Source organism: Hylobates moloch, unplaced genomic scaffold (genome assembly GCF_009828535.3).
Source record: "Hylobates moloch isolate HMO894 unplaced genomic scaffold, HMol_V3 SCAFFOLD_1, whole genome shotgun sequence".
NCBI lineage: Eukaryota > Metazoa > Chordata > Mammalia > Primates > Hylobatidae > Hylobates > Hylobates moloch.
This window is the reverse complement of record NW_026652276.1, coordinates 143759949-143771379: the sequence shown is the minus strand read 5'-3', so window position 1 is coordinate 143771379 and position 11431 is coordinate 143759949. Positions and strand designations below refer to the sequence as shown.

The 11431-nt window shown below is 42.6% G+C and overlaps 2 pseudogenes; one reads left to right on the top strand and one right to left on the bottom strand.

The window, feature by feature from the left end:
* Window positions 1-9259: 9259 nt before the first annotated feature.
* Window positions 9260-9486, top strand: LOC116810013 (small nucleolar RNA U3; annotated as a pseudogene).
* Window positions 9487-10458: 972 nt separating this feature from the next.
* Window positions 10459-10892, bottom strand: LOC116810738 (tRNA-splicing endonuclease subunit Sen15-like; annotated as a pseudogene).
* Between the last annotated feature and the right edge of the window lie 539 nt (window positions 10893-11431).

The window sequence follows — 11431 nt, the reverse complement described above, 5'->3', positions numbered from 1 at the left end:
TTGCCACAAGTAGCCTGTGTAAATCTCTGTCAAAATATCTGCAGCGTAGTTTTATTTGTTTATCTTTCCCCACTAGCCCTGTGAGGACCAAGGACTAAGCTTTCACTTCTGACTCCCCAGTATCTAGCTCACATGTGAACACTCGCTGTTTCTATTGAAAAATGAATGGGACACTTAAGTGACTGGGTTGGGGGAGCACGACAAGGGCAAAGATGAGCATTATTTTCATGACCTAGTTCAGAAAGCAAAGCTGAGCTTACTTATCAAGGGCACTACACACCAAGTTTGTATAAGGCATTTAATGAAAAGCTTTGCTCTGAAAAGAATGAGTTAATTCAGCCAAAAAGGGTGGGGCGGGTAGCACAATTCAAATATGACATTCTACAGTTCAGCTCAAAAGAAGCAATTGGATGATTGTCACCAAGTGACCTCAGTTTTCTCTGCAGTTAGCAGCATGGGAAGATATAAAACAGGTGAACCTGTGAATGTACACTGGTTTTAAACAGAGGCAGAGGATGTAAAAGTCATTCTGAAGCATACGGGAGGAGCTGCTTCTACAAACCTGATTTCCCAGCTGCACAGTGGGATCAGAGGAGCAGGGCCGGGGACTTTTGTTCTGCAGAGTCCACCCCCACTCCCTATAGAAGGAGAGCTTCCAGGTGGCCTAAGTCAGCAGAACCAAGCAGGATGCCCCATCCTGGGCTCCTGGAGACAACAACAGATGGCAGATAGGCAAAGCAAATTAATCAAGCCACCAAATGTTCTCAGATTTGGTTTTCAGATTCACTACTAGTTACACATGGCCACTGTTACTGTGCATCATATTTATTTGACAGCATTGTCCAGTCCTTAGATTTCTCTCACTGGCTCACGCTAAAGAACATATGCCTTGTATTTCAATTAGTATTTTTCAAAGTTCAAGGGAATTCTGGGGCTGAAAAAAAACCAGTATGCCAGGAGTTCATGTACAAAGGCCATCTGTGGGGCTCATTTCAGTGTGCTGATGTAGCCTAAAAGGCAGAGGCTTGAGCTTAGTCTTTTTGAAATATAGGTTTTAGAAAATCTCCTTGAACATATGCAACACACTCCATGTGGGATTCTTGTCCATCTCTTTGGAGGAGTTGATCATGACTTTTAAGATCTCTTCCCGTCATCCATGTGAGGCTGTAGCTGCGTACAGAGCAGATCAGTGCAGTCTAACCACTCATCCATCACATAAGCCTTTCAGCAGCGAGTAGGCAGCCAAATGTCAGCATGGCATGAAACTCCAGAGAAAGCACAGTCTACACAGATAAGGGCCAGCAAAGCACAGGGTGTGGGTTTTGCTCACAGAGCATCTGGATGTGTTGTGCCACTCCTAGAGGATGTTCTTAACATCAAAAGCGACAGCTGAGGAGAAGAACTATCTAGAGGGCAAATTGGTCATAGCATGGAGATGAGGAGAATGGGAGACATCAAGGGATGGAAACGGATGAGGTAGGCACATCCCCAAGAACCATAAAAATGTCCCAAAGACATCTGAAAATACATTTGTTAACAGTGACCTCAAGGCAGTGTGGTGTCCTGTGCTGAGAGTCAGAAGGTCCAGGTTCTGGTTCCATCTCTGCCAGTACCTCCCATCACCTCTCTGGAGCTGTTTCCTTTCTGTGCAGTGTGGTGGGTAGGACTCCCTAGGTGATTCTCAATAGGCCGTATTCACATGGTGTGGCTGGTCTAAGCCCAAGTGTCATGAGGATGGTGAGGACACAGAGGAGGAGCCCAGGAAGGGCCAGCTCTGGGAACACTGGCCACCTTATCAAAGGACATATTCCACATAGACTTGGCTGGAAGGGCCTTCATCAGAATTTTTTTATTACTACCAGGAGACTGAAAATCACGAAAACAATTTCCATGGTATCCATAAATCGGGCTGATCTTGAGATGAAAAATAACAAATTATTTTGCTTATGTACTACTTTTCAGTTCCTAAAGTGCTTTTAAGCTCCACTCTTTGGTGATAAGTGGGGGGATTATTAATCCACTTTAGAGATAAAATTGCATAGAATTTGAGACCTCCTAGCAAATGGTAGAGACAGGATAAACCTAACTGGTGTGATTGAGAAGGCCAAGCCCCTCTTCATCTGCCTCAGAATATGTCCCTCGACTCAGCCAAAGAGTAACAAATACCTACATTAACCCTTTAATATGGATTAGTCATTAAATTAAATTGGTTAGCCATCATCTAATGAACAGCAAAATCTTGGGAAAACCAGGCACGAATCAAATCAATTTGTTAGACAGGAATGTGAAAGGAATGGCCTAGGTGCTCACACATGCTCGCATGGGCAAGATAAGTCCAGGCTGGCATTCACGGGGCCCAGGGTCAGGAAGAGTGCACTGACATAGCCATAGGGCCAGAGTTCGGGAGCAGCAGGTCCAAGGGCAGATGTGGGGTCACGAAGCAGGAGTTTTGACACATTTAGCCCTTTGTGATTTTGCCTGACGCAGGGCCTGTCTGGAGTACTGCATTCAGCACAATGAAGAAAAACACAGTGAATACCTGAAAAAGAGATGCTCAGATGCTCAAATGGATATGAATGACTTCAATTATTTATAACACCTCCATATTTCAAGGCTCTACCCCCTGGATTCTGATTGTATAGGTCTGAAGTGCAGCCTAGGAACCAGCATTTCCAAGAACCATGCCAAGTGATCACAATGCAGAGGGTTCATGGATTACAATGAGTAATACTATACTAGTTGTGCATCCAGAAGGTAAACGATGGGCAATACTTGAGTGGTATTTAGTTTTCCCCTTACCTGTGGATATTTTGTGCCAGATTTGGAGGCCGTGGGTGGGCACTTCATGGCATTTCTATCTGCTGCTATGGAAGAGAGGTCTTCCTGCCCCCATCCTATGCAGAATCCTTAGATTGAGAGGGGTATGGGAGTCTTCCTTCTACATTTCACAAACAAAGACATAGCTCAAACAACTTGTCACATGAGGTGGTTAGGAGGCTCCCCGGTGCATTTGGAAGGAAGTGAAAGCTACGGAGAACACAGGGAAATTGGGCAGGAAGCCACGTCTCCAAGGCATCCATTAGAGAATGGAAAGAGCTGGTTAACTTTGAGTTATAGGGTCATAATTCCATCTCAGGATTCTGGCAATAGCATAAACCATTAGAACTCTTCCTTGGTAGTTTATGAACACTTTGCCCTCCCTACCCTCACCCCACCTCCTGCCTTGGAAGATTAATAGCTCCGTAAATTACAGTTGTATTAAAATATATTTATTATATCTTGATGCGAGGCTTTCATATGGGTATGAAAGCGCCCTCAACTTCCATCTCCCTGGGTGACATGTCTTGCTTTGTGTACTAATGCAGTTTCAATGTTAAAAAAAAAAGGACTTCCAGACTGACAGAAGCTCCACAAAAGGCTGTGGGCTTTGAGTAAGACTATTCTGGGCTGGGAATCAGCAAATGTAAAAGTACAGAGGCAAGAAAAAGATGGACATTGAGGGATGCCCAGGAGAGAAATGTGGCTGAAGTAGAGAACTTGAGTAGGTTGAGACTATGGTGTGTGTGTGTGTGTGTGTGTTTGTGTGTGTGTGTGTGTGAGAGAGAGAGAGAGAGAGAGAAAGAAAGAGAGAGAGAGATCCTGAATAATGCACAAGGTATTTGGACTTTGAAGGCAATACACCTTTGAAGATTTCTGGGTAGGGATATGACATGATGAAAATGATGTCCAGGGTGTACTTGTTGTTCAGGATGGCCCTAGGGATGACAGGCTGCCTGTAAAAGGACCATGAGGGAGACAAGGAGCTTTATCTTGAGGCTGTATTGCCATATGAGCATTGGTTTTCGATTACTTAGATTGCATGTATTTGGAGTGGCTCAGCGGGAGCTGGTGGAATCAGAATTAGGTGTCTTTACTGCTTTTCTTAAAAAGAGGGCAGAAGAATCCATTTTGTCTTTCTGCCTCCTGGTTCTCTATGAAGCTGTGCTTATGCCTAGATTTCTCCCTTTGCATATAAACATGTCATATCCATATCCTATTTCTGGGACAGAGCCACTGCCGGTGAAAGCCAGGTCTCTCGATTTCTGGTTCAAGATCTACGATGTCATGTTGTTATCCCTTAAAGTGATTATTCTCTAATTATTTATTGAAATTGTCTTTCCTGAATTCCTTAAATCAGAGTCCAGATCCTCACCCAGACAGGGGGTCTGGGCCACTGAATAATACAGTGAAGGGCTCAGGAAAGCAAAGGGGAACGAAGAAGTAGAGGGGAAGAAACAGAAAGAAGACGAAAGGAAGGAGAAGAGGAAAACGGGGAAGTCGGACAGAGGGGAGGGAAGAACGAAGAGCAGTTCAAAGATAGAATGGTGGTAAAAGGGCACCAGTCACTGCAAAAATTGCTGCCCTAGAAGCGAGAGGAAGGTGTCCTGGTGTGTAAAAGCAGCCTCTCACTTTCACCACGTGGGGGCAGACTCCACTTACAAGAAAAAGCAACAATTTGCAATGGCTTCAGGGTCAAAGTGATCCTCTTGGCACACGGAGGATTCGGTATTGAGCCGATCACTCACTCCCTGAGGTTCTTCCAGTCCCTCAGCAGCTAGAGCCCCATCTCTGGGCACAATGTCAGTGTGGATTAAAGAAAAAAAGAAGGCCAACTTTGCTCAAACTTAGATTTTCACATCATGTGGAGTATAGAATTACAGTTTAACAGATACCACGTAGAACAAAACATTTTGCTGTTTCACCTTATTATTTAAAATATAGAATTGCCCAGGCTTTTATGCAGTCTCTCATTTCTTTGTCTTTTCCTTTACTGCAGGATTATTGCATATACATTATATGGGCATTATTGTTCAAGGAATTTCCAAACGTTGGAAAGCACTCTTCTTAATTTTTTCCAGCTCCTTCTCAGTCTTTGCTTCTGTTATACTTTTAGCCTAAGGTGATAAAAATGCATGGGAATGTGTATGTTAGTTTCTAAAAAAACAAAAAACAAAAAACAAAAAAAACCTCATAAACTCTGAGCCTTTGGGTTAAAGGGATATTTTTATTTGGAGAATGGTTGAAAACAACCAAATTACTGCAGGTAGTTCTGTGGTGCTTAAAAAGCAATCGTTGCAAGTGTCTGATTGCCTCTGAGCACAATGCAACTAGCATAGGGCTAACAGGGTGAAGTGCCAACTGAGATATTAAAGGGGACCGATTTTCACCCACCCCCCAAGTTGTTAAGTATTATTATCCCTGAAAACAGCATTTCAGTGTCCATTTTGTTTTCCTTTTGGTAGATTTTTTTCTTTCTTGAACCATATAGAACAAGTTAACTCCAGCAAGTATGTATGTTTTCTAAAATAGACTTTCTAAGTAGCCAATTAAAAACAGAATCTCTTGAAAATAAAAATATTCTCTTTGGAATGGTGATTGGGCCTCTGAGATAAAGGATCTCATTTGCAAGTTTAAAAGGAATAAGAACTTTCTATTATCTACAGACTAAGTGCTGAGAAAAAAGGCAATTTTGCTCTTCCCTATTCCCCCCCCAAAAAATTAAAAAATAGAAGGATAGTGAATTGACTGGACAATTGTGGGAAGTTTGGCTCCATCAGTCTCATGCTTTTCAGTGTGTTCAGGTTAACAATAAAACTTAGTTTATGTGAGTATATGAGGTAGTGGTTTCATTCCAATTGTCTGTTTAATCTGGTGGCACAAGAAGCAGCAAAGCTACTGTTTTGTAGCAAGGTCTTGGGGCCTACTGTTTCCTCACCCCTAAGTTTAAGGAGAAGAGCATTACCTCCACTTAAGATTTACATAAATTTTTATGAAATACCCTCATGCTAATTTAGTCCACGGCCCCTTTAACACATATAATCCATTACAGAGCTGCGGAGATGATTACTTCCGGATGTGGTTTCTGTTCTCTCCCTCTGTTTCACGAGTTGTGTGCCGACGTTATGAAGCTCTTGCAAGGAAAAAAAGAGAAAAACTTCTAAAATGATTTCTTGTTCTTAAAAAACAGGAGAAGTGACTGCAAAGAATGATTTACTATCAGTCTCTGCTTTGCAGCAGCGGAAAATTGGGAGAGGATCAAACATCCTCTCCAATTTGGCTACCACCTTCTGGGTTTAATAGTGTTTTAAAATGAAATCTCTGACAGTCTTTGTAAGGGCTATTAATTTGTACCTTGCAGAAATGCGATTCAAACATTTCTGGAATCGAGACCTTGGAGGAGGTTTTATAGTAAAGCAATATTAGAGACATCTGAGATTTTCTCTGAAAGTTGATGTGATCTCTTATCTGAAAATCAAAGGCTTTGACCCAAACTTTGAGATCTCCTCTCTCATTTAATTGGTGTTAGCAGGGAAGGCTGATAAATACCGAAGGGGCTGACAAAACTCTGTTTTGCAACTAGTGTAGGGCCAAGACTTTCTCTCTCTTATTTGACTCTATCCCTTGAGAGCCTCATTTGTTTTTAGTACCTAATTTTATTGTTCATTCTTACTAACCTTCCAATCTCAATGCATTTTAAGAAAAAAGTAAACCAAAAGTAATTACTTGGAGAACACAAAGCAGTATCTATATATGAGATCAAACATTTCCAACCTTCCCTTGCTTTTTACTTCTAAATAACTACTCTTCTTTCTAGTGCTTTCTGCTTGTTTTTGTGACAAACTAACAACAGGGAATGTCTTCAGGCTAATTATACAGGACCATTATGTGATCCCGCAGGAGGAGGTCTAAGAAGAGCTCTATTTCCAGCTTTAGTTTCAGGAGGAAATGAAACCCTAAGGGAAATCAGGCCTAGGCTGACTTCTCAGATCACAAGTAATTCTGGTCTAGGAGTCCCTTGCCCTCCACTAAACAAGAAGGCCCTGGATATTCAGAGGATGACTTCTAGTATCCTTTGGATAAGTGGCTTCAAGTGGTCTTAAAGTTGCTATACAGTCAATGCCTTCCCATCCTCTCATTCAGAGGGTTTAGCATGAGTGTGAAAAGGATGAGAAACACAAAGGCGTAGGAAAGAATATAACAGCAGTGACTAAACATCTAGACTTATCTTTTGGGAAACAAAATCTCAGCATAAAATGTGGTGGTCACATAGAGAATTGTGAAAATTTCTCAGAAGATCTGGTGCCCTGCCCACACTGCAAACCCAGCCCCAAGTATCGACCAAGTCCAGCCTCATCTCAAGAGCAACACACGTTGGCCTCTAGTGGGAGGATTCCTTTGGCTGCAAGCCACAGACACCCAATCCAGACTTTAAAAGAAATTCCAGGGCTGCTTCTTGCTTCAGGGGTCAAATGCTCTTCTCTAGTCTCTGACTCTCTTTGCGTCTCACACCTGTATTTGTTTCTGCCTGTTCATCCTTCAGATGGGAAAACAACATGGCTGCCAGAAGCCTGGGACTTACAATCAACCACCTTGGAGATCCAGCATCCTGCAGAGGAATTTGAGGTCAGGTCTGGGCCATGTGCCCGCCGTGGGGTCAAGGCTGGGTGAGGTTAGCTTCACTCAAGCCACAGGAATGCACTTTCCACAGGAAAGATAAGTTCTATTACCTACTGTTCGAGGAAATGGTTCTGGGCACCCAAAACCAAAAAAATGTTCAGTACACTGTCCTTATCTATATACATAAAAATACCAGGATCAATACCATATTGCCATTGTCTTGTAGTGTAGGTTTTGTTTCTTAAGGAAACTGCTGTTGCCTTGCCTGCTCCCTGGGGTCCACTTTGAACCTGTACCTTGACTTCTGACCACGGCCTTAGGTTCTGCCTTTGCTCTCATGTGGGACTTCCATCATAGGACACAATGTCCATCTTATTAATATTTTTCAATACCCATGGATTCCTTATGTGTGTGGGCTGATACCTCTTTTGGCTTCATCATGGGCACTCCCAGGATCCAATAGCTGTCTTTTATAGTAAACAGGGCTCTAGGGGTGACTCCATGCCTAAATGGAGCACTATTCCTCATGCCTGGCCAGATTAGTCCAGTATAATTCAAACAGGATGGGACAGATGCATCTAGGACATCAAACGGGTCCCTTCTTGTCTGCTCTGTCTCAGAGCTGGGGCTGACCAGGTACCAACAGGGAGATGACTCATTACACGGCAAAGAGCATGCCAACTTTGTGCGTGGACTGATCCCTAGCCAACATACTCATTTGCTACCCTGCATATAAGGGCCTGGAGAAACATGAGAGCATGAACTTCTAGATGAGAGCATCATGCATATGTGGTGGGTGCACTTTTCCCTTTCATGTGCATGGAAAGTATTAGGAGGGGAAATATTCCCCTCACGACATATTTTACATCACCAGTCATGTTTTCCTGGAAATTGATTTAACTTTTAACACTTCAGAAAATATCTGCTGTAAAACACTTAATAGCCAGAGAGAAAGACTGTATTTCCCATCTTTCAACACCACCAATGTTACAAAATGCCTTTCCCCACTGACTAGTGTAGATTGTTCCCCACATCATAATCTCACCACAGTTCATTCAATCACTTGTTCCTTCATTCATTCACACACGTTTAAGCCCTAGGCTCTTTGGAACATACTAAGTGTGCAGTTATGTGTAAGACCCTGTCCTTGCCCTCAAGAAGCTCTCAGCCTAGTCAAAGTCCAGATGAACAAAAACTGAATTCCAATGCAATGGGGCAGATGCATCTAGGATATCAAACAGGAGCTCAGAGGAGACAAGATTGTAGGATAGGCTGTGGAGCAGGCCAGGTTTCCATGGGGAGGCAGCCACTAAGGTGAATCCTGTAGAATGATTCATGTAGATAGAAACATAGAGGAAGTGTGTTCCAGGAAAATAAATATTTCAAGAAGTGTATCCCAGGAAAAAGCATGTTGGATGGAACAGGGCTGAACTGTCATGGTGGGTTTGAGAAGGTGTAATGAGGCACAGTAGCACATAACGTATAGGGCAGGGGAGAAAGGGGAGCAGCAGGACATCATCCTGGGATGGTATGCAGAGGCCAGATCATGCAAGGTTTTTAAAATTATGATAAGAGTTTATATTTTATCCAGAAGAAAGGGGGGGGAATTAAAGGGTTTAAATAGGAGTCTGTTGTGATTAAATTTGGATTTTAGGAAGATCACCCTGAGATTGGTGGAAATATTGCCTGGAAGGGAGTGAGACTGAGGCAGGAAGACCAGCTGAGAGGTGATGGCAGTCTTCTGGGCCTGGGACAACCAGGGATTGGACCAGGGCAGTCAAGGTGGGCTTGGAGGCCAAGGAGCAGAATTAAAATACATTGAGAGATTGTACTTTCAGGCATCAATTCTATAGTTTGTTACTAGGGAAGTTTCTCTGAATGCGTACAGACCTGCAGAAGAGCAGCAGAACCCACGAGGACAAGGCACACGGTGATCCTGAGCGTGAAGCTGGCTCGTGGAGTTCCTTTGCTGCTACTGCCGCTTGCCACTGATGATCGTTCTTCTCTTCCTTTGGGAGAGGAAGAGGGGGAGAAAGCAGTTGGAGTGGTTCCAGTTAAAAAAAGAAGGAAAAAGGAAAAATAAATAAGATACGTTGAAAGTTATCAGAAAATGGCAAGGATTTAGAGTAAATGCTTGGCTTCAGTTTTGGGCGATGCAGAATACAGGAAAGCCACTAAACCAGGCAAGGGGATATTGGCTTAGTAGTCGTTTTGGAGATATTACTTCAGAGATATTACTTCAAATATTATTACTTTTGAAGTTTTATATCTGTCTAGTTGGAATTGAAGGAGGGACACCCTGGTATCGAGGTCTAGTAAGTGGCTGAAATATGAATCTGGAGCTCAGAAGAGAAGCCTGAGCTAAAGACACAGATTTGGCAGTTGTTTGTCATAGAAAGCAGAGCTAAACTGTAAGGGTGCAGGAAGATATGTAGGGAAGACACACAAAATGGAAAGAGAAAAGGGCCAAGAACAAAGCTCTTGAGTGCATACCCACTTGAAAAAAATTTTTAAGGTAAAAAATTCTTATTATAAAAGTAATACAAATGAAAACAAATATTGAGAGAAGACTAAATTATCTATTACTGTCCTGCCATCCTACTATAACCACAGTTAGTAATTTGATTTCCTTTGTCATCTTTTTATCCTATGCTGGGTGTGTTATTTCAGTCATGATTACAGCCATTCATACGCTTTTGTATCTTGCAATTTTTATTTAATATAATATTTTCTCATGTTTTAAATAATATTGATTACTAATTTTCAAAGAGTACTTAATGTAGCACTCATATATATCCTTTTATCGACTATTTCCTGGATGAGGGGATGGCAAACTATGGCACCACATTTATAAATAGTTTTATTGGGACACAGCCATGCCCATATTGTTTACATATTGTCTGTGGCTGCTTTGTGTTACATATAGCAGTGTTGACAAGTTATGACTGAGACAGTATGGCCTGCAAACCCTAAAATATTTATTTTCTGACCTTTTATAGGAAAAGTTTGCTGATTCCTGACCTAAATTTTTAGGTGGTTTATAATTTGGGCTATTAAAAGTAATGCCACTGGGAACATCTCTGTGTTCCAAGATGGCTTCAAGATCTCCCTTGAGCAGTTATGGCTGAGGGAAGCAGTGAAGGGGGTAGACACCATAGTCTGCAGCCCCTCCCCTTCTAGCTCAGTACAAGGCAGATGAGCTGCAGTTCCAGCATTCCCACACACAATTGACTTCACGCCAACTTTTACTCTCCATGAGGTCCAGGTAAACTAAGAATGCTATATAAACTTGGATGTCATCTCCTATACTTCATTCCATCATTTCTAAATAATTAGGGTGGGTGCCCACCCAGCCAGCCTTGAAGGGTCCATGAGGGAGCACAGCTGCTGTGAACACTGCCAGGGCCCAGCCTACTGCAGCCGGGGGTCAGCTCAGAATCGCCATGTTCCTCCATGCTGGCTAGTGTAGTGCTTCTGGAACACCCGCTGCTAATGAGAAGCGGGAGGAGCTGCCAGTAGACAGAGAAATCAAGGGCAGATGACAAGGGCAAAGAGTATGAGAGGTCACAGAAATCTGGCTTGCGTTTCAATGAGAGAGGAATGGTGAACTGCCCCATGGAGGAGAAAGGTGAGCTGAAGACTGAAGATCTTCCACTGGATTTGTTAATGGAATTTTCTCTGGCACCTTTGCCTGAACAATATTAGCAGAGCTGAGGGGCAGAAGCTTGATTGCAGACAGCTGAAAAGTAAATGAAAGGTGGGAGAGTGAATTTAAAGTATTTGTATTTCTTGTTTAATTCTCAGCTCTCTCTCCTAGATTATAAGCTCAGAGGGAGCAGAAGCAACATTGACCTTGATCAACATTAAAACCCTAGTACCAAATGCTATGCCCCATCCATAGTAGGCATTTAATAAATATTTAGTGAATGAGAGGAGACACAGTGGTAGATAAGGACATTAAGTACAAGGGGTACCAGGGAGGTTTTTTATTTCC